Consider the following 27500-nt stretch of genomic DNA (forward strand, 5'->3'; position numbering starts at 1 on the left):
GGCGGTGGGTAAATCACCTTTTGATGGCGGGTGGATCACCACCGCCGGACTGGTGGTGGCGATCCGCCCGCCTTTGTAATCAGCCCCTTAGTCTCACTCTCATTATTGGCCCCCAAACTCACTCGTTCTCTCTCAGACGTACTAATAGTTACACTCACTGTCACTCTTGTATTGTCACTCACTTCCGGTCACTCATTCCACTCACTCTCACTCACTCCCACTCACGCATAAACATACATGCTCACACATTTTGCATGTGCTCTCGTACACAAACAGATCTCCACACATTCTTTTTCTCTCTCTCGTTACACACAGACACTAACAATTGTTTTTTGCTCATTGTCAGCTGCCTATGCTGGTCTGTTTCAACTCCTCAACAGCTGATGTTGGATGGGCCTTTAAGGTAGGCACACAGCTCCCTCCTGCCTCAGACTCTAAAAAGGAATCTGAAAGTTCAAGCCTGAACAGTGATGCATTTGCCCCAGCTTTCAGATTTTCGCTTTTTCATCTCGCCCGATTCTTCACAGGGTTAAGTAAGACTCCTGATCCCACGTAATCCTGTGACGAGATATGAGAGTGGGGGATGACAGGATGAATAACGGGTGGCTCTGTAAACTGCAGGGCTTAATCCAATAGTGTCAGGGACCACCGGTATGGGTGACACTGCAACACATCACAAATGAGAAGGCCCTCAGGTGTGGCAGACAATAGAGGCAGGGCTGGGACTTTACCAGCCCAGTACAATCTATCTGATAATGACTTTCAAGCATCTGTGCCAGCCTTGAAACTGATGTCATTGCTACTGCCACTTCCTATGGATGGCATTTTTTCTATTACAAATAGAGTAAAGTATGTAAGAATAAGTAATTTACCTTCAGTAATACCTTATCTGATAAAGACTCTATCTAGCTGCATTTTGCCTATGTTAGAATATTCCCGTAGTGTCAGACTGGAATTCGGAAGTTTCAAGCAGTATCCCTGCTCACCAGTAGTTCACGTTGTCGGTGCCATTTGCACCAGAAGTGACGTGTGCTGCGCCTATATAGACACTACCCTAGTGCGCTAATGTTACTTCTTTTCTTTCTGCACCTGTCAGTGCAGATGTGGAGAGAGCTACCAGCAGTAATTTTTTTTTAGATTTTCATCTTCAAGTGTGGTGCGGAGCCTGTCACAAGCAATGGTCTGTGACATTCCCTCATTTGGTTTGCCTATGGTGCATGGAGCAGGACCACGAATCCACAACCTGCTAGGACTGCCACGCCATCAGCCGCAGTCCGTGTAGGTAAGAGCAGTGGGGCCGGGTAGGGTGTGATTTCGACAGAGGATTATGAGGGAACATTTTAAAAATTATTAATTTTCCCTCGTCATCGTCCGTTGAAATCCCCCCCACACGGCCCCACCGCCCTACCGCTCTTATCTGCATGGGCTGCGGCTGCACACCTTGAATTTCAAGGCGCTGAGAGAATAGCCCCTGAAGCTCTTTGCTGCCCAATGTCAGACGACCCCACAATGCTCTCGATACTAGTCACACAGAAGTTCCTGAGACCGTATGTGGGGAAAAAAGTTATCTTCTCATCACCTATTTTAATTGGAGGGCTAGGAAAGAAAACAAGCCTTTACACAGCTTTGTATAACAATATATGTTGGTGGTCAAAATGTACATGACTTCAAGTGGTACTACTGGTTGGCACTGAGGAGCCACAAAGCCCAAGCCATACATTCTTTTTTGGTAAAGCTGTCTTACACCTTTATCCAATTGTTTGCAACCACCGCCATAACTGTAAAACCTATCTATGTAGATATAGGCATCCTTCAAACTTCAAATAGGATAAATTAAGAGCAGCTATTATAAGAGCCTGATCAGAGATCTCAAAGTTGTTTGGGATTCCGAGAAATCCCATAAGGGACATCAATCTGGGATAATTGACTGTTTTCCACTGCAAATACCTGTAAATTATCAACATGCTGATTCCAGCCAGGTATCAGTCATATTGATAAATTGACACAAGCTAACAGGTTAATTTAATTTCAACTGTCCCGCTCACAGTTCAATTTTGCAGATCACCACATGTTTAAAAACAAACTAGTGTAGGAAACTCCTCGGTTCTGATTGAACCTCACCCAGCTTCTTAAGTTTTTGTTATAGTGCATCCAGTTTCTGTGCACTATTATGCACTATGCAATAATACTTCTTCCACCCTGGAAAAAGACAACTAATCACCAAATGGTCACAATAGACAAAGAAGTCTTCTCTCAAGCATACACTAACATGGTGTTTATGTTAATGTTAAAGGCAGGATGCTGGGCATGTTGTTATTTTACTGGATGGCACTATTCAGCTGCCACTTCGCCTTACCACTCTTAAAATAAATATGGATTAAGCAGGTGTCTCCATATACTTGGCCAAAGGAGAAAAGAGCTGATAGGTAAAAAAAAACATCTGATAAGGGTGGAGATATTCCAAGCCAAAGTATGCAGAGTATGCCAGTCACTAAACAACCCAAGGATGAGCAGAGCAGGTTTCGAAGCATGAATGGAGAGGACAATCCAAGGTGGATTAAAGAAAAGTTCCAGAAAGTAGAATAAAACTCCAAAGTCTGACTGAAAAAATAAGTAACAAAAATAGTAGCATAGTGGCAATGAACTTGATGAAAAACAGAACTTGACTGTGTTACAGTGGTGTTCAAATCTAAACCCTTTCAAATAGAGAAAAAGGGAAGAGGAAATTCCATAGATGAACTGCATCAGAACATATCTGCTATATTTGATTGCCTAGATCTCAGATGAGGTCCAAAGCTGTTGGCTATGTTAGTCTAGAAGAGTATGTCAGGCTCCATCTACTTTTGTGGCAGACTAAAGGATTCAGAAAAATGGTCACCACTGGCACCAGCATCCTGTATCCCCTCCTTACGCTCTGATTTCCCTTCAGTACATTGGAGGGCTTACTACATCAACCCCTGAACATGTCGACGGCCAACAGAACGCCACACTAAGACCTCAAAGCAATGGACTGCTACAAGGATGGGAAAACATACAACCGCTGCCCCAGCTACATTAGGAAAGATTGACACTGCGGCACCAGATGCCAGATCTTCATGAAGATCTGTGTTACCAGGAAGCCAGAGGTTCTGGCTTATCAGCAGATGAGTGGGAGCGTACGGCCACATGCATCATTGCACTCCTTTGCGATTCCTAAATTGCGAAAATTAAGGAATCGCAATTTAGAAATCGCAAACGGCAATGCATGAACAAATCGCATTTATTTTTGCGGTTCGGTATTTTTCCTTAATTGCGATTCACAATTTGCGAATCGCAATTAAGGAAAACCCTTCCCATTGATTCATATGGGCCAAAAGGCCCATAGGAATGAATGGGAAGGCATTCACAATTTGCGAATTTCAAATTGCGATTCGCAAAATGTGAATGCAATTTCAAGGGTGCAGGGGGGGTCCAAAGAACCCCTCCCTGCACCCCTGAAATGAAACTTTAAATGCAATTTACACACACACATGCCCCAAGGGCATGTGTGTGTGTGTAAATTAAAACTTTCAAAAATGCAATTTGTGCATATTTGAAAGTTTTAGGTAAATTAGCATGAAGTTCAACTTCATGCTAATTTACCACTTCCAAATTGCAAATTCGCAAATAAAAAATGATCATGCATTGCATTTAAGAAATCTGAAATTGCGATTTCTTAAATGCAATCGCAATTATAGAAATCGCAACATGGTTGCGATTCCTAACATTGCGAAATGCATGATGCATTCCAAATTAGTCAATTGCATTCGCAAACGGACGAAAATTGCGATTCGCTCCGTTTGCGAATGCAATTGACTTTGATGCATGTGGGCATTAGTTCCCTAAGCTGCTCCCACACTGCAAGCACCAAAAGTGCCTTGCAATGCTCTGGTGAAATGGCCAGAAAGGCATATGTACATTTTCTGCATCATGTCTAGAATATATTATACTTCCAGATGGATGTTTCGGTAAAGCCTAAGATTGTGCTCAGCATGCCCCCAATGATGGACACTGGATGCAATTCTCTCCGTTACTATTGCTGTTTGTAATGCTAATGCAGTTAAATATTTTGGGATGGAGGTTTCTGGAAGAATAACAGAATGTGCAGCAATAGCATTATAAGAGCTACTGCTTCCTTATTTTCCTGGTCTTAACACAGGAATTCAAGATGATTCAGGGCACTGTTGACTAACTCTATGGCTGTAAGAAGTGTAATTTTTGTATGTTGACTATTGGATAAAGATCCGCCGTCACCTGCTCAATGATGGAAGGAAATACTTTGTTACTATCATGATAATGCTATAAACCCCTTGGCAAAGTACATATACACTTATATGTATTGAGTAATTACCCTTAGTCTCATGTTTACTATTCTACATGTTTTGTGTTTTTCCATATTAGTGTTTGACTACGGGGGTAACACTGTTGTGCTGATATGGGGCATGAGACCCACTTATCGGAAGGTAACATTTGGAGTGTTCATTTCATGACTAGCTCACAAAAACCTCTTTATATATTTCAGCACCAATTTCAGATTTGATTATTTTGGGAGTGGAGTGAGAAACAAGTGGGCAACATAGCTTTTAGTGTGGGTCACATGACGACGACAGTTACAGACATTGAATGCGAGAAACTTATATAACTACTGTTATATATTTTTTTACCTTGTTATAAGTACAAATGCTTGACAGTTTGTAGGTTAAAGTTTAAGTTTATTTGGACATTTGTTCTTCAAACAAATACAAATCAACACCACATTTCCGATAATCTGCAGTAAAATAATACTGTAAACGTTTGTTAAAATAGCCTTCCAATACCTGAGCATCCTCAACTTTTCGATAAAAGGACCAATTCAATTCATCATTAAACATCATACCCAAATACTTATATGAGATTACCAACTCCACAGATTTCTCCCCCAGTAACCACTTATATGATTTTGTTTTCTTGCCAAATGTAATTTTTTTTGTGTTATCCATATTGATGTAAAGGCAGTCATCACAACGTACTTGCTAAAGCATTCAGGTTTCTTTGAAGACCCACCTCAGTCAAATGAATAATTGCTTAGTCGTCCCCATATAAGAGACACAGGATAGGTGGAACAGATTTTGTTTCCATCAGGACTTATGGCAAGTCTGTAAGGTAGAAGGTTAGCAACATAGGTGCACAAATCCCTGCCTCAACCTGTTATTAAGAGGGATTCTCTTCGACAGTGCGCCCCACAAACCTACCTCCACTTGGTCCCAATTATCTTGATGTCATTTATTTATTTACATTTTTTTATTTTACAGAGTTTTATATAGTGCGAACTTGACCCCAATTGGGTATCAGGGCGCTTTACATAGCACCAGCTGCATTAAATGAGGGCATATTAATTTTTGTTAGGCACGGGGAGATCAAGTGATTTGCCCAGAATCACAGGATGTTTCAGCGTCAATGCCGAGACTACCCGAACCTATTCCCCCAGATTTGAGGTCGGCTGCCCTAGCCGTTTGGCCAACTCCTCTTCCCAAGATTCTAATTCTTCGAGGATTGAGAGGAGGCCACTAGAAATACCCATATTGCTCAGCTTGGACCACAGAATTGTACGAGTGACTTGGTCGAAGGCTGAGCGGAAATCTACAAACCAGCAAAATAAATTTCCAGTTGTTTCCATCATCTTCTGACTAATGGTCCACAGTCTAAAGCAGTGATCTATAGTCGAATTACCCTGCTTAAATGTTGTTCGGAGGAGGCCCAAAAAAGGGGCCGAAACGAGTCAACTGTTAATACATTTGGAGTTCTTCCATTCGCTAACAATAAGTGAACAGCATCGAATTGGATTATAATAAAAACAACTGTTGAAGCACTTCAATAGAATTATGGCATGTGTGACAAGCGTCCTAATGGTTATTACTGTATTATTAACATTATCAATCTCTTTATAATTTGTTGTTGCTATTCTTATTTATATTGTTATTAATAATTATAATGATAACAGTATTAGTAACAAGAACAAAAAAAAACACATAGCACAATAACAACTTTAAAACCCAACATAATAAAGTTGTATGAGAGATGCACACATGGCTAAACCACGCGTGCCTCTACCACGCAGTCCGAACCACAAATGGATCTTACGCACGCATTCTTTTACCATGCATGCCTTTACCACATATTTTTGCTGTAAAAACATTAATAGTAAGGGAGTATGCATGGGTAAAGTTTGCCACTACTCCAAACCCCCTCCTCCATAAGCCTAAAAAAAAATCCCATACTTCGCACCCCGCCTGGAGACTCAAACCTGCCCTTAAAACGACCCCTTCCCCTCTCCCTGAGGCCTAAAACAATTACTCTTACCATATACCACCCCACCCCGTGCTGTCCCTAAAAGTACTTTGATCCCCTCCCCCCGCCCTGAGCTATATACCTCCCCCTTTCCAAAACTACTCCAATCCCTTCCACTGCCCTGAGGCCTAAAACACTGCCATCAATTACAACAAACTACCCCGATCTCCCCAGTCCTAAGCCATAAAAAACTGCCCCACTCCTAAAAACTCCCCTAAAAAACTAGCCCTTAAAACTACCCCTCCCCCTCCCTAAAAAAGTACCCCTCCCTGACCCCTAAAAGTGGCCTCCACATTTTTAAGGCAGATGCGATGTTAAGGACGTTCCCCAAATAACACCAATAGCAACACTAATACCAACACTATTATTACTGTTATTATTACTGTTATTGTTCTTAATACTGATAAACTGCTACTATTGGCTGGACTTTAGGAGGAATGAACAGAGGAAGAGTGGGGAGATTTTGGGATGGATTTGAAAGTCTAGGAGTTTGTGCTTCCTCACTTCTTTCAGGAACAGTTAGGAGGCAGAAGACATTATTTCAATGTTACACTTGTGTTAGTAGTGCCAGAGGTTCTTACAAAATTAAATGATATTAAAATTAATATAATAACATTAATAAAGTATATACAAAAAACGCAAAATTAAAAATCTGAAAACGTTTTCTATATTTAATTTTTAATTAAACTAAATAGTTCAATATTTGAGCATATGTTTGGATGTATACTTGTTTTTGTAGTTTTGTGCATTGTTTTAATGTTCCAATCAAAGTAACTGCTGAGGCCGGGGGTCCCCGGCTTCCCGCAAGGACTCAGAGAGGGTCCCCAGATTCCAGCAACGATTCACCGGGGCATGACAGAAGTAAAAAGATGAAGAACTGCTGCTCTAGGCCCAGCTAACTTTGAGGCACCCAGCAGTCTCACATGAACACCTACCTGACAAAGCACAGACAACCAAATAATGAATCCAGCGAAAGAACAATGCCCTGTTGTGTAGAGTGCATTGTAGTGCAATGTAGCAACGTAAACAGTCGTTTGTCTCCAGCACAGCAGCGATGGCGCTCATTCCCAGAGCTCACTAATAAGGGCATGGAATCCTTCATCACCTGAGGCTACATATTCAGAGAAGTAACCTCAGCTCACACAGCTTTTGTGCGTTTCTTTAAAGATCTATTATGCTTAAGCAGTCAGCCCAATGGGATATCAAGCCCTCTGAAAAGAAAATGTAATCCGAATAATTTTTTAAGCACAGAATGTAGACTTTAGAAGATGTTTCTCTCCTCCACCAAATGTATGGGTGGAGGAAATTTGGAATATTTTAGGCATGGAATGCTGGTATGTCTGTAGTTAAGCTGCTCTCTCTTTAAGTCCAATTGTCACACTACTATGACAATCACGTCCTTGCAATGGCTGTACAAGCTTAATAAATCTAGTTACTGAGATGTGCTATAGCTGAGCTTCAATTAATTAGCCACGAACCCCTGCTAGGACCAGGTAATTCCCTTCAAGAAACATTACTCTGTCTTTCTTCCTTCACCGTACAGCCAGGAGTCTGGAACAAGTGCCTACAACATAAACCGATTGATTGTTTTCTGTTGACTCCAGTGGACAGGCAAGACAGTTGTGCAGTGTGTCTAAATGTATTGAACCAAAAAAGGGGACCAGGAGTAATTTACAGCTTACAGATATCTGTTTAGCCCAAAATCAATGCGCCTGATTGAACTCTGGCATTTTATGTACACTTCAATACTGCAAAACTAACAAAAACACGGTCGATCAATATTTACGGTATTGTAAAATATCATGGTGACAGGACTACTTTGGCATGTCAGAAATAGCAGAATACCTAAATACGTTGCCAATAGGGTAGTGGAATTTGAATTAACTTTCGCATTGTAAGCACTCAGCATCATTTAATTTATCACCGTGTTAATTCTGAACTCAAACTGCTTGGTGAACAGTGGGTGTTTAAGATTTGATCTATATATTGTACAATGTACACAGGCAACTAGAACTGCTATGGAAAGAAATGTGATAGAATGTAGCAGCCTTTGCTATGTGACATTTAGATGGCGGTGGAAGGATGTGCACTACCCAACCTATTAGATTTTAGACCATGCCGACGATTCTGTAGCAAAGCGTGTACCGATCAACACAACATGTGCCAGCCTTTCCACAGACATACTTCCTCCAGCATAGTGCCTTCTTACCTATACCACCTCATAACTCCCTCTTCTGGCACACTCGAGTATTGTCTCTACCTCATTAACTGTATCTGGTGATATCAGCTTCTGGGTGACTTGTATAGAAGGGCTCACTTGCTAACAATGGAGCCATGCTCGGGCTAGAAGCCAACAACAACGTTTAAAGTCTGCCATCAGCCAAGACTTTTTGGTTTTACAAAATGTATATGTATAATAAACATATTGGGGCTTTCAGCTAGCCTTCTTCGTGCATGTATGTGTCTATTATGTCATTCACATTTTTCTTCCGCCCATTACATAATATGCATGGGGCAGGAGGTAGCCCACTTCAGCCACTGGTTCCTGTCCGTGTGGAAAGACGTAATTCTGCTTTTTCACACGGAGCAAATCCATGCACAGAGTAGTTCCCTTGAGTTTCTAGGACAGATATGGCATAGTGTGATTTTTGAGACCTTAAAAATATTCTGCTTTTAGCCAATGTTTTGTTTATGAGATTGACAAGGGCAAGCTGCAAGGGCCTAGCAGCTTCACAAACAAAGTTTTGCAAAAAAAATCATGCCAATAAAATCACAAAGGCAAAGGTTTGTCGCCCAGCACCAGACCTATCAAGTTAGCCATTGCTTGTTTCAAAAATGCTTTCAGACTATAGAAGGCAGCACAGAAACTGACGAGTGAGGTCTGCTTATCATGTATGATGAGGGTTGCTTATCATTTATGGTCTGACGTAATTGAAAACAAAATCACTTTGAAAAAAAGATAATTTGACTCCTGCTAACTCTTAAATACAAATAGGCTCAAAGACGTGAATGCTCTGCTTTTTGTTAACCTTTCACTTTCCACATCCATTCAACAAATTATAGCTTGAACGCAGGAGGAAAATTAGTGTAAGTATTTCATATCCAGGGTGTGATTTTCATTTGTGGTTAAGTTTCATATCGTCTGGATTCCTTGCTAAATCAGGTTAGTGGGGAGGCCTGACCGGAAAAATAAATCAAAGTACCACCCATGTTATTATAGGGCAATTTTCTATAAATGTGGTGGTGCTCATGAAATACCTCCACCAAAAACAACTCCTGACACAGGACAAGAGTCTGGGTTGGCGAAATATTCTTTGCAACAAAGTGTCTTGATATGGTAGAATTAAATAATTTCCTCTCTTTATATTTACAAACATGTTGAAACCCTACCATATAGACATACCTTAATCTACAGAATAATAACAAAAAATGAGCCCACATAGGGCATTCAAGGGCCATGAGGAATACTTTAGGACCACAAATCAAGTAAGTCCACTTTGCCCACACATAACGGAAATTTCTAAGATAGCATACTGTACATACCAATGACTTAGTATAATTTAACCTGGGTTTTTTAGGGCTCAATAAACACATTTGATCATCTGACTTTCTATTAATAGAAGCCTTTATTTCAAAACTAATCTTGTCATCATAAAAATGTCCAGATTTAATCACTGGCATAATTCCCTCAATCACTGATAATTATTTCAAAGCTTCCTAAAGTTTCTCTTGGCTAAGTGGTTAGTTGGACATACAGGATTCATGCAGCATTTTTATCAACGCCTTACATTTTGTAGAATGATTATCATAGATGTATAAATGCAAAAACCACAGTTGATGGACAGAATGCAGAACAATGTCATACATTCACCCCAGTATAGAGATCTGGGCCTAAATCCATCGTTTTTTTTGCACTCCACACCACCCCAGTTCAGACATGGCCGTATGCAAATCAGTCTGACCCTGTGCCTCATGGTAACAGTCCAGCCCGAACTGCCAAGCCATGCCTTCCCTGGACCGGAAACAAGCTTCTGAGGGCCGGTTTCTGGCATTCCAGCCGTCTTCAGCCCGGCTTGCTCGAATCCAGTGGTGTGGAGAGCATGGGACTCACGTCTGAGCATACCCATCCCACTCGGGGTGACAAATACAAAAACCACAGTAAATGGACAGAATGCAGACTGACTGCTGTTATGCGTGTAAGTGAGTATTAAAACGACCTAAGTGTGTACCTATAAAACCTTTTAATAAGAAAGGTACCCTTGGTAGAATAAAAGTACCCGTAGGTCTGGGGTTACCGATGTAGGTGTTATGTGCCCAGGTAACAGAATTAGGTTGACATGTTTCACGCTTTAAGTGGACCAAAAATCAAGTGGTGATAAGTGTGGTGCACGATAGTGATTCTTAATTAAAAACAAGAGGGGTGATAATTGTCCTCTGAATAATCTGGGCGGTGACCACTCTAAGCTAATAGTCAAATAGTGGCTACTGACAGTCCCCAGATGGTCATGACCTAAAGGAGCCCGAGTGATGCTCCATAAGCTTTAAGCGTAGGGTGCCCACACCTTAGATGGGATAGGTGCTCCGGTGCCGGCACGAGTAATCTGCCCCATCCTGATGCCTGCTTTATTCAATGGCCATATCAGTTTTCTTCAAGAAATCCACAGGATTTTTCTAGACCAAATGAAACTTGATTTCTCTTTGTATTTTTATAAAACCTCTATTCATACTGTCAAATAATTGGGGGTTCTTGACAAAGAGAAATCAGATTCTTTTGGCCAATAATTTAGAGTAGACAGCTTGCTCTTTCTTTAGATTCTCTTGGTCTGTTTAAAAAATGGGGGATATTATTCCTAACAAGGTTCTCCAAATTCGACGGTATGCTCAAACTGCAGTATATAATGTTCTGACCCAGTCACAGCTAACTATCAAAGTTCCAGTGTAAATTATGCTATCTATCCTCATTTATTTTATATCTAGTTATCACAACAAATTTGAGCAAAACCTTTGACCATATGCACGTTTTGTAAAGATGCTTGGAAATGCAGTAAATATCATCAGCATGCAAGCAATCTAATTTCTAATTGCCCTATAAACAAAACATTCATGGTCAAGATAGTGATTATGTATCGCTAAAGACTCCTTTATACAGCAAATTAAGGAAGATGAGATGAGACAAAGCTGTCACATTCTCACAGGTACTTTAAAACTACTATTTAAATGAATTCTGAAGACCAGATTTAGGAGGTGGAGGTTTGTTTAAAGATTGCAGTGAACAAATGCATTTAATGAGAGGCCATACTCTGGCCACCATAGACATTTATATTAGACCCTCTAAAATACCTTCTCCACAACAATGATTGTGGTTGAGCCAAAGTCACGGGTATGACGAATATACAATATAAGTGCTTGTAGGTAAATATGCATGTATGCCAAACATCATGACAAGAATATCAGGTATTGCATAATGCCTGGCAAAAACACCTTTCATGAATACCAGGTACTGTTTTAAATATTGTTTAGTAGCGTGCTTACCTCATAAAGAATATGCATAATAGGTACAGTGCATTTACAAATTATTGATTGATGTATGTCATGATGTCGTCATTGGATTACGATGCTGTAGTACAATAATTGCCTTTCTATGGGGAATATACATCTTTGATGTTGAAGCACTTTATATTTTTTTTATTCATTGATGTTTTACACATATTGTGAAGTCTCTCATTTTTTTACTGTGGTTCAACTTGTGTATGCGAGAAAGAAAATAAGCTAGCTGTCAATAACAAATGTCATAAGAAAATAATTTTGCTTCGTTCACTCTTATATGGTTGACTATAAAAAAAAACAGAGTAGTTGTGTATCACCAATTGCCTTTTCTTTTAGACACAACTACTATTTAATAAGTTGGAATCAATCCCAGCAAAGCGATACACAATTCTGATAGATGTAGAATGGTTTTCTTGTCTGTTTTATTAAGATGCAGCATTGAGAAAGTGTTTTCAGCAAGTGTTGATCTGGAAAGCTGAGATTTTTCTTTTTGAACGTCAAAGTCTGTGCGAGTATCAGTTGTATGTGGGACTTGACTGTTTAAAGAGAAACAACAACCATTTTCATTTTCTGAAAGAGAAAAGTACTTACCACAAACAGTAACCACAATGACCTTAGGTATTTGGTGGAGTGTTATAAAGGGTGGGGTTTATGGTGACTTTAATACTCTGATGGTATGTATGGGACAAGTGCAGCCACCATAATTCATGTTTATTTTTAAAGTCCCAAGTTTAATCTGTGGTATTTTTAACATGAGCGTAAGGAGCTGAGTTGAGACGTGAACGCCTCAAGGAGATCACATAGCATGGTGGGCCCACACAATGCTGAAGTTTGTAAACCTCTTCGGTGCTAAGAAAGAATACAATTGCCCGACAGAGGACAAACTAGTGTTTTTAAGTCAAAAGAAAGAAGTGTAGAGACAAATTAGGTAAACTAGTTCGAAATTTATTATGGGAAGTGTTTAGAAACTCAAGCAGTCCTTTAGTGAGGTAGTGTGGCTCACTGGTTAGAGGCGGCAGACCCGAGAGCAGAGGACGGCCCGGGACCAGGGTTCGATTCCCGGCGCGGCAGGTTTCTGGACCAGGGTCAGCGGACTCGATAATTCTCTCGCCTCGGTGCCCACTCTGATCAGCGATCACACTCGGCAACTCTGGGCATTAGCTTGCCTCATCCTCACTAACGGCCCCACCAGACCGCCGGGGATGCCTGGTCTCACCCTGGAGATACCCATTAAGGGACCATCTCTCAGGGAAGCCAGGAAGGGTTTCGCAGCGGTCGAAGCGCCTTGGGACCCTACGGGTAAGTAGTGCGCTATATAAATGCCTATACATACATACATACATAATAAACTAGATAAAAGTGACTTGCATTTTGGGCAAATGTAACATATTACAAATATTTTGGCTTCAGCTATCTTATCTGACCTTCATTCTCTTCAGGTCCAAAATCATGTTGTCTGGAAGTGGAAAGGTGTTTAACTTTACCCGAACGAATGGCTAGATGGACTCCCCTCTGGCTAGGAAGCTATGAGGTGGTTGGAGGACATGTGATAAAGAGCGGTAGAGAGCAGAGAGGATGCTAACTTTGAAGTCTAGCAAGAATCTAGAAGAACAACAGTTTTTCTCATATTTGTGCATGGGATTTACAGCATTGACAAGGATGTGTCATAATGCTACGTCATGATGTTTTTCTAGATTTTTTCTAGTTTAGAAGACGTAAAAAAGTTAGTTTTTCTCATGTTTACGTATGCAACTAAATAAACAAGCATTAGAAATGCAATAGGTCGCACATTTTTTTGAGTTGAAGCTTTTGGCATAGCTCAACAGCTACCAGACAGAAATTGCCACTTTGAGGGCGCCTAATAGAGCATTGCTCCGTGAAACGGCCTGAAAGCCTAAAACAATGTTGATAGCCTACAAAATAAAAAGGCAGATCAGGATGACCAGGAGGAACTACGGACCTATTGGGATGGCCAACGCAAGCAAATAATGAGTGAAATCGCATGGCGTGACCCAAGCACACAAAGGCAGGAGAATCAGACCCAATGCACCAATAAAACCCCCAGATTTCTAAATGGCACAACAACAAATTCATGGGCATTGCAAAAGCTGATAGAGGAGATAACAACAGGTCTTGCAGAGAGCGCATGCGCGCGCTGCCCAGGCTCGACCTAAAAATATGCATGTCTGTCAATGCATTGTGTCACAGTCTTGTAATTGATCACATATACCTCTATTTGCATGAGGCACAGCACCCCTAGGCCTGGCATGCATGTCATGTTTGCTCACATATTAAGAGACTGCGCATAATTTGAGAAAGATTACATGACATATGCCTCTTTTGGGAACAGTGAGAAATACTATACTCCCTTCTCTTCTAAGACTAGTCCTAATATAGCACATCTGTCTTTTTCTTGGTAATTTTGACTTTTTCAGCTAGACACTTTAAACCCTGGCTATATTTTCCAATTAGTCTCTGTTTAAACATCTGTCGGTAGACTGCATTTAACATTAGCTATTTGAGCAACGCACAATTTGATTAGCCCTTCTGAACCACCGCCAAAGTCTGCAAAATAATAGCTCAATTACATTTTGTTTTGCTTTCATTTGTCTTATAGTTTCTGGAGTGTGATACAGTTGCTAATAATCAGGTAAACTAATTCCTTTAAAATGAGGTGTACCTATACTTTCATGACCTTTGGAGCATATGCTTAATAATCTGTTCCATCTTGAATATGTGAAAAGAAACTAAAACATTGAAATTAAATGTGTATCTTATTTTTGCCTTCAGGCAGCTTTACTTTTAATGCTTGCAGTGCACCGAGACTCCAACCCATTACTGTGATTTTTAAACAGATTAGTCAAATAAAATAGCACAACCTATATTCACGATATAAAACTTTTGCAACAGCTTTCCTATTGGTTCAGCCACGACTAAAATGTAAGCTGTCTTTATGCAAATTCCTTTGAAGTATCACAATCTAAGTTCATAGTCAGAGTTGAACTGGCCTATAAGGCTATCGTGCCGTGCCAATAGGCCGATCTGACAGGTCAGTGTGTGGGCCGGTTTTTGGGCTGTTTGTAGGACTGTTTTATGGTCTGGTGGGACTGGTTTTGTTTTTGCTTTTCCTGAGATTAAAACAAACATTTCCTACATCAAGCTCAAACTCATGCAGTTTCCTTAAAATTGCAAACCATTTATACAGTGTACATTTACAAGGTCAAACCTGCCCCGATTTCCAAGCATGGGCCACTTTTTTTAACTTCCTTATTCAATTGTGGGGCCACTTTTATTTTGGTGCCAAGGCTATCAGTCCCAGTCTGACCCTGTTCACAGCACTGCTCGAAACCCCCTTAGTCCAGACACACAGAGTCTGATACCCAGGTGATGCACCTCACAACAAGCTACGGTGACCTCCTACTTCCATACACTCATGGACCTTTCAGTCCTGGAACTGTATAATGTTGTCATTTTCTGGCCCGCTTCTGAAGGGAAGTGAGCTCTGCTCTACTTTTTGGCATCTTTGGCACATACTTTAACTCAAAATATCTCTGAGTTAGTGTATATTTTGATAACAACAAAGCTCGAAAGCAGAAGGCAGCTTTGCCTCTTTCTTTTCATCGAGCTCTGCTATCAGCAAAACATGCACTAACTTGGAGATCTTGATGTAAATAATTAATTTACTCTCTTAATTTCTATGCAGGTAAGTACTTAATCAATAATAACTCAATCGAAATGAAGGAAAACAGAGTCCGTGGTGTAAGAGTTTCTAAGGGTTTTATTCCTCATAAAGGAATCAGGATATCATGTTCTGACCACCACACAGGGTGTCAGAAGGGATAGATGAGCGCGCTAACGTTTATTGACAATACATAGCTTATATACTTGATTTACATCATAATGTTCAATGTAAGAGGCGTAACAGCTGAGAGAAGACAAGATAACAGTATACACGTGGTGCTAGTACATCATCAAGAGGCGTAAGCTAGGCGTAACTAGGCGTGTGTGCTAGAAACGTCACTGATAGGTGACGCAAGTGGGTGGCACCAAGGGGTGGTGCTAACAGAATGTTGCAATGTCAGCAGAAATCGGAAGCTTGGATGCGCGCGCAGCTGCATGACGTGTGATAGACGGGGTGCAGGGGACTTGACATTTACCCTGACGGAAAGAGACAGAAGTCTGGCATGTCAGATCAACTTGTGCTTCTATCATATCTGGTATCTGATGTTTAGGAACTAAGCTATCTGGGCAGAAAGGTCTCTAGAGCAGAAGCTATTCTATACTTGCTGTGAGTGCGTGTATAAGCGCCTGAGTGTCTGTATGAGAAGCGTGGGGGCATGGGGCCTTTCATGGAAGCATGGCAACAGAGGCTATGAATTACTTGCATAAAGACAGGTCGGCCCTTTAGCCCTGTAGCTGAGGAAGGATGTTTACTGAAGCTAGCAGGCTGGAATGTATCTTCGGGGAGAAAAACAGATAACTCGAAGGTTATAGTCAATCTTGGCAGGCAGCAGGCTGAGCTGAGCACGGAGGGCCGCGCTAGAAGTAAGTCAGAGTTCACGGGAACGGGGGCTGCTTGGGCAGAGGCCCTCGCAGTCAGAAGCCAGAAAAGAGGCTCGATGGCAGAGATTCAGGGCCTTCTTTCAGCCAGGCTGAAAAACGTAGGAGTACACTTCAAAAAGACGTTGGCATACCATACTTAGGAACGGACCATCAAACCCATTCATGGTGGGTCTGAAAGAGGACAAGTTAACGTTGGACGCAAATGTATTTGCGTCTTCATAGCTGGTACAGGAGGGAAGTTACATGCACTTTTAACTCGTACATGGAGTCGGTGGGGTACTCGCTAGGGAACACAACATGACCATAAAATTTATATTACCTCATTCCCTCCTTGTTCCCTACGGACCCTTCATGATATATCGATCCTCATAAATCGATCGGTTTGTTCTTGTAACATTATATGTTCGTCTTTCTTTCTTTGACTATTTGAGAGGCAACTGGAATGCTCAATGCAGGATGTGGCACACAGTCCACATATCGCTGGCCCACACTGCAGGCATAGGCAACAACTGAATACTATAATAAGACCAATGCCTAGGAAGGATAAGATCTTCCATCCCCAAGCCGTTAACGTAGTCCAGAACCAACCGGACCAAGTCCAGGTGCCTGGATTCTGATGTATCTGATTTGCAATTTTATGTAAACGGGTGATAGCTTGATAGACAGATGGTGCATTTTGTGGAATGAAAACACAGCAACTTGACCCGATGACCTTACAGGCTCCACCTCTATCTGCCAAGATGACGTCAATCACGAGACGATTTTGAAGGACAACAGTCCGTATAGCAGACTGCTCCTCTGTTAAGTTACCTAGAGCGGAGGCAGTTTCGTTCACTACTGCTTCAAGTGTTCTCGTTAATCTGCGTATTAATTTACTGTTTTGGACAGGTCCTAGGAAGAAAAAGAATCCTTTATTGAAATCAGTGTACTGTTCCCATGCCGTTTCTGTGTAGTCGACAAGGGGAATATCTCTTTTGGGTCTATTCGGTGCTAGGTTTGTATTTCTATGGTAATCAGGGGGAGCTAGAAAAACAGGTGGCAGAAGGAATGCAATGTAACAGGTACCATCCCAGTCTGGAGGCAAACGTATGTATGCGGTATGACCACAAACAAAATAGGAATGACTGGTAGCTTTAAAAGACGATTTACCATGGTCACTGAACTCGACCACAGTAGTGCATTTACTATGACCTACGTGTACTGAACCTTTCTTGCTAACACATAATTCACCTGTGACTGGTAACACTAACATATGGGGCAAAACTGGAGCAGTTTCAGATTCAACAGTGAGGATCATAAGGCTAATTGTGTAATTACCTAATCCATATACTTCATTTTCTAGATCAGTTCCTATTCGAGTGGGAAGTCCCTCTTTATCAGGATAACAGACGTTGAGCAGGACTAAGTTCAAGTTTCCCCAAACCCAGCCCCCTTCGGAGACAGCGTTATCAGGATCTAAGGAATTAATTATTTTAAACCATGCTCCACAGGAGCCATTGTGAGTGAATGGGTACGGAAAGAGGGGCAGAGCTCCCTTGTAATTCTGGTAGGGAGGGAGTCGACCACATATCCAGCAGTCTGTAGCATTACTTGTCTGATGGGAATGGTGTAACATACTAATGAATGTATTGTTGCGCAGCGCAAGTCTGTAAGAGAGTTCATGTGCAGGAAGTTCACTAAAAGTGTGTTCAGCAGAGACATTGTAAGCAGATTGTTCACGCCTGAAAATAGGCCAGTACATAGGAAGCAGAATGCTGGCAATAATAATTAGAATACTCAGAATAAACATGATTATTAGTGTCACTATGCAGTGACTACGAAGTGATTTGCAATATGTTCTTCTCTTTTCCTCTCTCTCTCTAACTCGATCTAGGGGATACATGTCAGAAACTATTTAACCGATTCACCTAGGGGAGGACTTAAACAATTAAACTGTCTGACTTGCTAGATCGAAGCTTCATACGGTAAAATTCTTGAGGAGTCTTTTCTCTTTTAGGCACAGTAACGTCTTGTGTTTCAACACAGTCTTTGGTGGGGGTGGACGAGTCAGAGTCCTGTTTCAGTCCGTTTTTTAGTTCATTGCATAGCTTGATGTGACTCGTGTGGACCCACCCCTTTCTCCCCTCGATTTTCACGGCGGTCCTGGTGGTAAGCAGAACGGTCTTCGGAGACTTCCAGCGGGGCTCCAGCGGACCTTTCCGGTCGAAGTTCCTGACGAGTACCAGGTCCCCTGGACGGACCTCATGCGCCTTTACATCGGTGTTGTCAGGGAAGGCTGCGGCAACCTGTGAACGACATGATTGGAGTGCAGACATCAAGGAGGCAAGGTAATCTGTCAACATGTTACAATCAACATCAGTGATCTTTTTCGGAACGGGCGTCCCCCACATATTCGGCGGTCTGCCAAAGACCACTTCGTACGGGGATAGCCCTGATCTTGAGTGGGCGACCATTCTCATGTAGAATAGTGCCACGGGCAGGGCGACTATCCAGTCGACCCCTTTTTCCTGACAGATCTTGGCAAGACGGATTTTTAATGTCTGATTATGCCTTTCTACAAGGCCAGCTGCTTCGGGATGTCGGACACAGTGGAACCTCCACTGATATCCTAGCAAGAGGGAAACTTGTTTCATCAACTCGGACGAGAACGGCTGTCCGTTATCTGAGTACACGACACGGGGCAAACCGTACCGTGGGAAGAATTCACGAACCAACTGTCTGGCAGTGGTCGGAGCAGTGTAGTCTGGGACTGGGTATGCTTCGGTCCAGCGGGACAGAGCACAAACAATTACAAGAACATACTTAAATCCTCTGCAACTATTCATCTGGATATAATCCATCTGGAGGACTTCAAAAGGGTGATCGGGAGGATGGAATCCACCTTGCTCAACAGGGACGCTTTTACCTGGATTGAACTGACAACAGATCATGCAAGTACGCACTTTCTGTTTTGCTGCTGCTCGTAAGTGTTTGTTGTACCAGATATTCTGTAAACTGTCTAACATGGCTTTCTCTCCAAGATGGGCAGGACTATGTGCTGTATTTATCATGACTTGAACCATTGAGTCGGGGAGAAACCATATAGATTTTCCCTTCGTCACCCAACCTTGATCTGTCTGAATCCCTCCTAGTTCAGTCCATTTCTTTATCTCCTCTGGAGTAGCATGCGTCTGGATATCAATTACGTCTAGGGCGGGATCTCTAACTGTCATACACTGTGTTTGTACTATTGTCTTTGTCACATCAGTAGTCTGGGTGTGAGTCAGTGCTGTATGTTTTGCTGTCTGGTCTGCCAGGTCGTTACCCTGGGAAACAGAATCTGTGACTTTAGTATGTGCCTTACATTTCATGACTGATATGCCCGAGGGCAAATGTATTGCTTCTAACAGTGCTTGAATGAGGGGGCCATGTTGTATCTTGGCCCCATGAGAAGTCAGAAAACCTCGTTCTTGCCAGAGGACTCCGAAGTCGTGTACAACTCCGAAGGCATAGCGGGAATCTGTGTATATGTTAACATTTCTGTTCTTGGCTAGAATACAAGCTCGGGTCAGAGCGATGAGCTCTGCTGCTTGAGCAGACAGGGTGTCAATACGATGTGTTTCTTTAATTTCAGTTTCAGTGGTCACGGCGTACGCGGCCACTAATTCTCCTGTACTTGTTCTCATGCATGAACCGTCCACATAAAGTGTCAGGTCTGGATTTGTCAATGGGACATCTGTTAAGTCTCGTCTAGGCTTAGTTACTGCATTAATTATTTCTATACAATCATGCGGAGCTGGATCTGTCATAACTGTAGGTAACAGTGTTGCTGGGTTCAGGATGCTGCAACGTCTGATTTCTATGTGTGGCTGGAATAGTGTTAATTCATAACCTGTCAGTCGTGCTATAGTTAAGTGTTGAGTCTGGGTTCTGTTTAACAAAACCTCTACAGAATGTGGTACTTGAACTGTTAACTGATGACCTAGAACAATTGAATCACTTTGTCTTATTGCTAACGCTGTTGCTGCTACTGACTTTAAGCACGCAGGGAGTGCTTGAGCTACTGAATCCAATGTACTAGAAAAATAAGCACAAGGCTTATGTGAACCTGCTTGGTCTTGAGTGAGGACAGACAACGCTGTGCCATCACGTTCTGTAACAAAAAGTGTAAACGGTTTGCTGTAACATGGTGTCGCTAAAACTGGTGCTTGGCATAAAACTTTCTTTAATTCTTCAAAAGCTTGTGTGTGTTCCTGAGTCCAAGGGAGGACAGTCGAAGTTGCTGCCTCCTGTGTCGTTAACTGGATGAGTGGTTTAGCTAAAAATGCATACTGGGGAATCCATTGTCTGCAGTACGAGGTGAGGCCTATGAAGGCCCGCACTTCCTTTTGTGTCTTGGGTTGCGGCATGTTCACAATTAACTGAATGCGATCGGGAGTGAGCTGTCTCCCCACTTTGGACAGTAAGTGACCCAAGTACACAACTTGCTGAGCACAGAATTGTAGCTTCGAAGGAGACACCTTGTGTCCCTTGTCAGCCAGGAAATGTAAAACTGTCAGTGATGCTTTTTCACATTCGGGCTCACTTCGTGCGGTGATCAGCAGATCATCGACGTATTGTAGTAAAGCGGTGTTGACTGGCATTTGAATACAATCTAGTTGTCTTTTCAGTGCTTGACTATAGATGCTGGGGCTTTCTGTAAATCCTTGAGGTGCGCGCGAAAATTTGAAACTGCGTCCATTTAAACAGAATCCGAAGAGATATTGGCTCTCGGGATCAATAGGCACGCTGAAGAAGGCGTTCTTGAGATCAATTACAGTAAAGAACGTTGCTTCTGAATCAATAGCAGTCAATAGAGATGATATATCGGGGACCACAGGATACTGTGGGATAATGCATTTATTCAATTCTCGAAGATCAATCACCAGCCGATATACTGGCGGTGCATTGGGATTAGTACGTTTAAGAATCGGAATTATGGGTGAATTACAGATATTGGAGTCGGTTTCGACGACCACTCCTTGGGCAATGAGCTCTTCAATGATTTTCAGTAAAGCCACTACAGCATCGGGTGGTAACTTGTATTGTCTGATTCTGGGTAATACAACACCGGCCTTGAGGGTAACGCGGTATGGTGTAATGTGCATACATCCTACATCAGTTGGGCTTTTTGCCCACAAGTAATCAGGTACATTTTTCAATCTGACGTCAAACTCACGAAGAACGTAATGACCCTTGAAATCCCGTAGAAAGAGTCTAACCCCCTCCGGGGAGCAACATATTATAGCTCCTAGAGCCTTCAGTGTTTTAATTCCTAACAGATTTTCCGGACATGATTTTGTTAGTAATAGGTCTGTAACGCGTGATAATGGACCCACAGCCAGGGGAACTGGTTCTGATACTTCATTTACAATAGGCTGTCCTGAAAACCCAAGGGAAACATTTTGTGAGCCTGAGAGGGGTGCCCCTGGAACTTCGTCATGACTTATTGTAGTGCGACTTGCCCCTGTGTCAATTAAAAACTTTCTATCTTTCCCCAATACTTGACTGTGTACATAAGGACCTTCTTGATCTACAGGAATCTCGATAAGAGGCAAGCCACCTTCCCTCTCTAGGCTGTTTCATGTATATCGGGAATATTCGGGGTAAGCAGACTGGGCATACTGGTACATCTGTTGTGAGACTTGCTGAGTTGCAGCAATGGGCTGTGGCTGTGGTACTGCTACGGTCTGTGCTGTCTGTGCAGATGCATGCATGGGCTGTGTATTCTGTGTAGACTGATGCTGGTTATGGTCTTGTCTAGGCGGATGCGGTCTCTCTTTAGTTTTTCCTGTCGCTATGTTATGTTTCAGAACTGCGCATTCGGGTACGTAGTGACCTGGCTGCTTGCAATAATTGCATGTCCCTTTAACAGGAGCTGCAGTGTGACTTGTCTGGGTCGTACCTTTTCTGTGACTGTCGGATGGAACCGTCTGTGCTACTAACATTTTCATTTTCGTGTCTTTCATGCGCTTCTGTTCCTGATCTTGTTCTTCCCTAATTCTATTCTGGTGATATTGTAACATTTGTAACATCTGGGATGGCGTATTTGCTTGCCATGTACTCTCGACTTTATACACTCTATTTTTAACTAACGGTAGGGAATTCTCGACTAACTTTGATACGAAAAGATGTGGGTACGACTCGCTACTTGGCTGGAGGCCACTATTGATAATAAAACATTTCTCGAATCTTGAATAAAAGTCGCTAGTATCTTCATCATGTTTCTGTTTACAGGACGAGATTGCATCCCAATCCTCCTTTCTAGTTGTCAATAATCTGGGCAGGACCTGTACTATTAAACCTGGTAATGCTCTAGTTTTGTCCCCAAGGCCTAACCCTGGAACCCGTTTCTTTTCTTCATCCTCTATTTCTGCCCAGGCAATCTTTGCGTCTCCCACCTCCCAGTCCTTTTCCTTTAATTTCTCGAATATACCCGTAGGCAATAATACTTTCAACATTTTCATGATATCATCATATGTGTAGTCCCCCATCAGTAACATGTCTTTGAGCTCTCTATGAAAACCTGCAGGGTCTTTATCATGGCACGGTACTAATTTCTTCATTTCTAACAGTTCTAATTTAGTCAGAGGCGTGTGTACATACACGCGTTTCAAGGTTTTATCCTCACCCATAACAGGGTGCACTTCTCGTAAGGGGTTCTGGCTTTCAATACCCCCGCACTGCATATGGTACATCTTTCTTTCTGGAGGTGGGGCGGGGACATATTCAGAGCTTACAAAGGTGTCATATCTGCGTCGTTGTTCTAGAATTATTTGTACTAATTTAGTGCTTAGACCTCTCCATCTATCCATCAGTAGTGCTTCCAGTGTCTCGTGTAAGGGACCTGGATCGGAATAATGTTTTCTGTATTTGATGAGAAGGTGTTGAATCATGTATACACCTGCTAATTTCTGTTCGTCGGGGGAGAGGTTCAGAAATGTCTGTGCTACGGTGTCATCATTATATATGTCTGCATTTTCGGCCCATGATACCGCTGATCGGGCTAATTCTTGTTCATCCATAGAATTGAGTACATGGTACCCAACTCGATCTCGAAGCCGTTTATCAGTTTCCTGGAACTGATGCTCAGCAGAATTCGGATTCGTTAGGGCAGAGAAGAAAACTCTCTTGCTTTCTGGACGGATACCCTTCCTAAGATAAGTTCCCTTACCTACATATGCTATAGTGCTTGTAGTCGGTTCTGGTTCTTCAGATTCTTCTTCCTCCTCGGAGGGAGCCTTTTCTTTCTCTTTCTCGTGTACTGCTATCACTGCTTTCTTAATCTTTTTATACATGGCCTCTATGCAATTTTGTCTGTCATGTTTTCCGTCGGCTATATTTTGACCCCACTTATTCAATGCATCTAATTCACTCTGATCTGTTCCGGGCCTGTCTCGTTCTCTTATTAGACAATTTATGAAAAATCGTAGTATCAGTGCTTGCATGTTAACTTTCTGTTTCTCCAGGGCATCCTTAATACTGTCGGGGTCCTTTCCCGTTTGAACGAACTCATATATTCTATCTAGGCGCTCCTTCATTCCTGCATAACATAACAAACTATCAGTAGCAGATCTTAACCGTAATGACGCTAATATCATTAAGTCGTCCTGTCCGGGTTCTGGATCATATCTACAAACTGACATATTTTCCTTTAATGCGTCAAGGCGGGATGAATTAGAAGAACGGGGGGATCTGTGCGTAAGAGGACTCTGCATACCTCTGAGATTTAATCTGTGAGTCGGTGGCGGGGTCTGGAGACCCGCGGTCGCACCTCCTGAAGCGGAAGCTTGGGCATTATCTCTGTGTGTAGTCAGTATCTGAATTTGTCTTTTAGTAGGATCTGATTGGAGTGGTTTCGGCAAATCAGTTTTAGGTGAGGGAAGTGGCGGGGCTGGCGGAACGGAACTAGCCTTTTTCGGTGTCGGCTGAGCGTGATCTTGGGGAGCAGTACCACCCCCGGCCCCGTCAGTAGGCAGGGCACGAACAGGCAGATTTGTGTAAGCTGGCGCTACATCTTCGAGGTATGAATTTAGGAATATGTCTTTAGTAGTCTTATGCATTACTTTAGTTGGAACTAATGGTGACGGCAAATTTTTCGGTATTTCTGAAATGGCGTCAGGGGTACCATCGGCCAAAAGATACATGTTGTTCACTTTGCCATTTTGGATACGATCTATTTGTTCTACCTTTACTCGAATTCCCTCAGTAACTAATTCGTTTTCTTGGGCCTTTTCTGATTCTTTAAGCCTGTCTTCTCTACGGAGTGCTCTATCAGCACGCTTACGTGATTCCTTACGCCAAAATTCTATGGCGTCTTTCTGAGATTGTCTAGCTTTCTTTTTCCGTAATATTTCTTCTACCTTTATGATGCACTCGGCATCCCATGTTCCGTTAACTGGCCATCGGTATCTTTCTTCTAGGTGCTTGGTATAATCGGTCCATAACTCGAGATACAGGATGGCGTCTATGCCATGTTTATTGTACATAAAATTACCTGGAGTGTCCCTAGGGGGGATTGGAATCTCTTCCTCTAGCATCCCTTTCCTAGTTCCTATCTGCTTTAATTTGTTGAAAAACGGCATTGTGCCTACTTGATACTGAAATGCTTGATCCTTAATGCTTAATTTCGCCTGTAACTATTTAAACAAGAAAACACAATAATGCACAAAAACAATCACATTCATACCACGACATTAATCACATGAAACATTTAAAGACATAGCTAACTTCCCCCTACTCTGAATGTACCCCTCAACGATACAGATACACTGCTGTAACAGTGCAGAAATTCGGAATACTTTATATACTGCTAAACAGTACAGATACACTGCCTAAAAACAGTGCAGACCGGACTTGCGTACCCAAACCCGTCTAGATACGACCCAGCAATGGTACTCACCGGGAAGCACGGAAAACAGAAGGCCTCGGAAACTCGACTGGACTCGACTCGGAACTTCGGAAAACTTCGGAAAACTTCGGAAAACTGGTGGGCCTCTTCACACCTCGGACCTTGCTTCCTTCGGCTGGGCTCTGGTCGGGATCCTCCGCACTCCTCACCGCCTCGTCTGGGCACTGATCGCAGTCTTCGTCACCTCCGTGTGTCAGAGGGGGATGCAGGAAATCCTGCCAGTACACGTGTTGTCCGTCTAACTGATGGCAGGGGACACGGATTGCAACGCACCTTCCGGCGCGTGAGGTGGGGGAGGGGTCCCTGTTCGGGCGCCAAAATGATGTAAATAATTAATTTACTCTCTTAATTTCTATGCAGGTAAGTACTTAATCAATAATAACTCAATCGAAATGAAGGAAAACAGAGTCCGTGGTGTAAGAGTTTCTAAGGGTTTTATTCCTCATAAAGGAATCAGGATATCATGTTCTGACCACCACACAGGGTGTCAGAAGGGATAGATGAGCGCGCCAACGTTTATTGACAATACATAGCTTATATACTTGATTTACATCATAATGTTCAATGTAAGAGGCGTAACAGCTGAGAGAAGACAAGATAACAGTATACACGTGGTGCTAGTACATCATCAAGAGGCGTAAGCTAGGCGTAACTAGGCGTGTGTGCTAGAAACGTCACTGATAGGTGACGCAAGTGGGTGGCACCAAGGGGTGGTGCTAACAGAATGTTGCAATGTCAGCAGAAATCGGAAGCTTGGATGCGCGCGCAGCTGCATGACGTGTGATAGACGGGGTGCAGGGGACTTGACATTTACCCTGACGGAAAGAGACAGAAGTCTGGCATGTCAGATCAACTTGTGCTTCTATCATATCTGGTATCTGATGTTTAGGAACTAAGCTATCTGGGCAGAAAGGTCTCTAGAGCAGAAGCTATTCTATACTTGCTGTGAGTGCGTGTATAAGCGCCTGAGTGTCTGTATGAGAAGCGTGGGGGCATGGGGCCTTTCATGGAAGCATGGCAACAGAGGCTATGAATTACTTGCATAAAGACAGGTCGGCCCTTTAGCCCTGTAGCTGAGGAAGGATGTTTACTGAAGCTAGCAGGCTGGAATGTATCTTCGGGGAGAAAAACAGATAACTCGAAGGTTATAGTCAATCTTGGCAGGCAGCAGGCTGAGCTGAGCACGGAGGGCCGCGCTAGAAGTAAGTCAGAGTTCACGGGAACGGGGGCTGCTTGGGCAGAGGCCCTCGCAGTCAGAAGCCAGAAAAGAGGCTCGATGGCAGAGATTCAGGGCCTTCTTTCAGCCAGGCTGAAAAACGTAGGAGTACACTTCAAAAAGACGTTGGCATACCATACTTAGGAACGGACCGTCAAACCCATTCATGGTGGGTCTGAAAGAGGACAAGTTAACGTTGGACGCAAATGTATTTGCGTCTTCATAGCTGGTACAGGAGGGAAGTTACATGCACTTTTAACTCGTACATGGAGTCGGTGGGGTACTCGCTAGGGAACACAACATGACCATAAAATTTATATTACCTCAATCTTTCGAGTTAATGTATGTGCTCAAGGCGTCAAAAGAAACATACAGAATCCTTGCTTGTTACCACAGAAAACGACATACTAATATTGTCCCTAGACTTTCACGTGACCCACTATTGCATTGTAGGTGTTGTAGTCACAATTTTATTCCAGGGAGATAATTAAAATAACACAACGGGAAGCTATGATTTGCAGGTTAAAAGCCCAGCACTTGCCTATGATAACATGATTTAAGATGTTCAACCTATAACAAGCTATAGAGGATCTGCACACTTGTGATTGCGGAAGATTGTACAGGGCTATACCAGTTGTTATTCTGTGTTCAACATCGGAATCCGTGTAGCCTAATATAGTACTGAGTGCAAGTACCCATAAATATGACATAATAGTCTATGTTGATTTATTTAGATGTTTTTTAAAGTGCTGACTTGTGACGTGACAGATTGTCACTTCTTAGTGCTGAAGATAGACAGAAAGGCTGAAGTTCTGACGAAATAATCACCCCTTTTCTTAGAAGACACATAGACCGAGGTTGGCCTGGAGATCAGGTTTAGAATTCGCCTGGGCTTGAGCT

General features: G+C 42.5%; 1 protein-coding gene across 15 annotated transcripts in view; it reads right to left on the bottom strand.

Annotated features, from left to right (window-relative positions):
• The window catches only part of FOXP1 (forkhead box P1), an 875723-nt gene that overhangs the window by 232829 nt on the left and 615394 nt on the right, over positions 1–27500 (bottom strand). The gene's annotated exons all lie outside the window — the stretch shown is intronic.

Source organism: Lissotriton vulgaris, chromosome 9 (assembly GCF_964263255.1).
Source record: "Lissotriton vulgaris chromosome 9, aLisVul1.2, whole genome shotgun sequence".
Taxonomy (NCBI): domain Eukaryota; kingdom Metazoa; phylum Chordata; class Amphibia; order Caudata; family Salamandridae; genus Lissotriton; species Lissotriton vulgaris.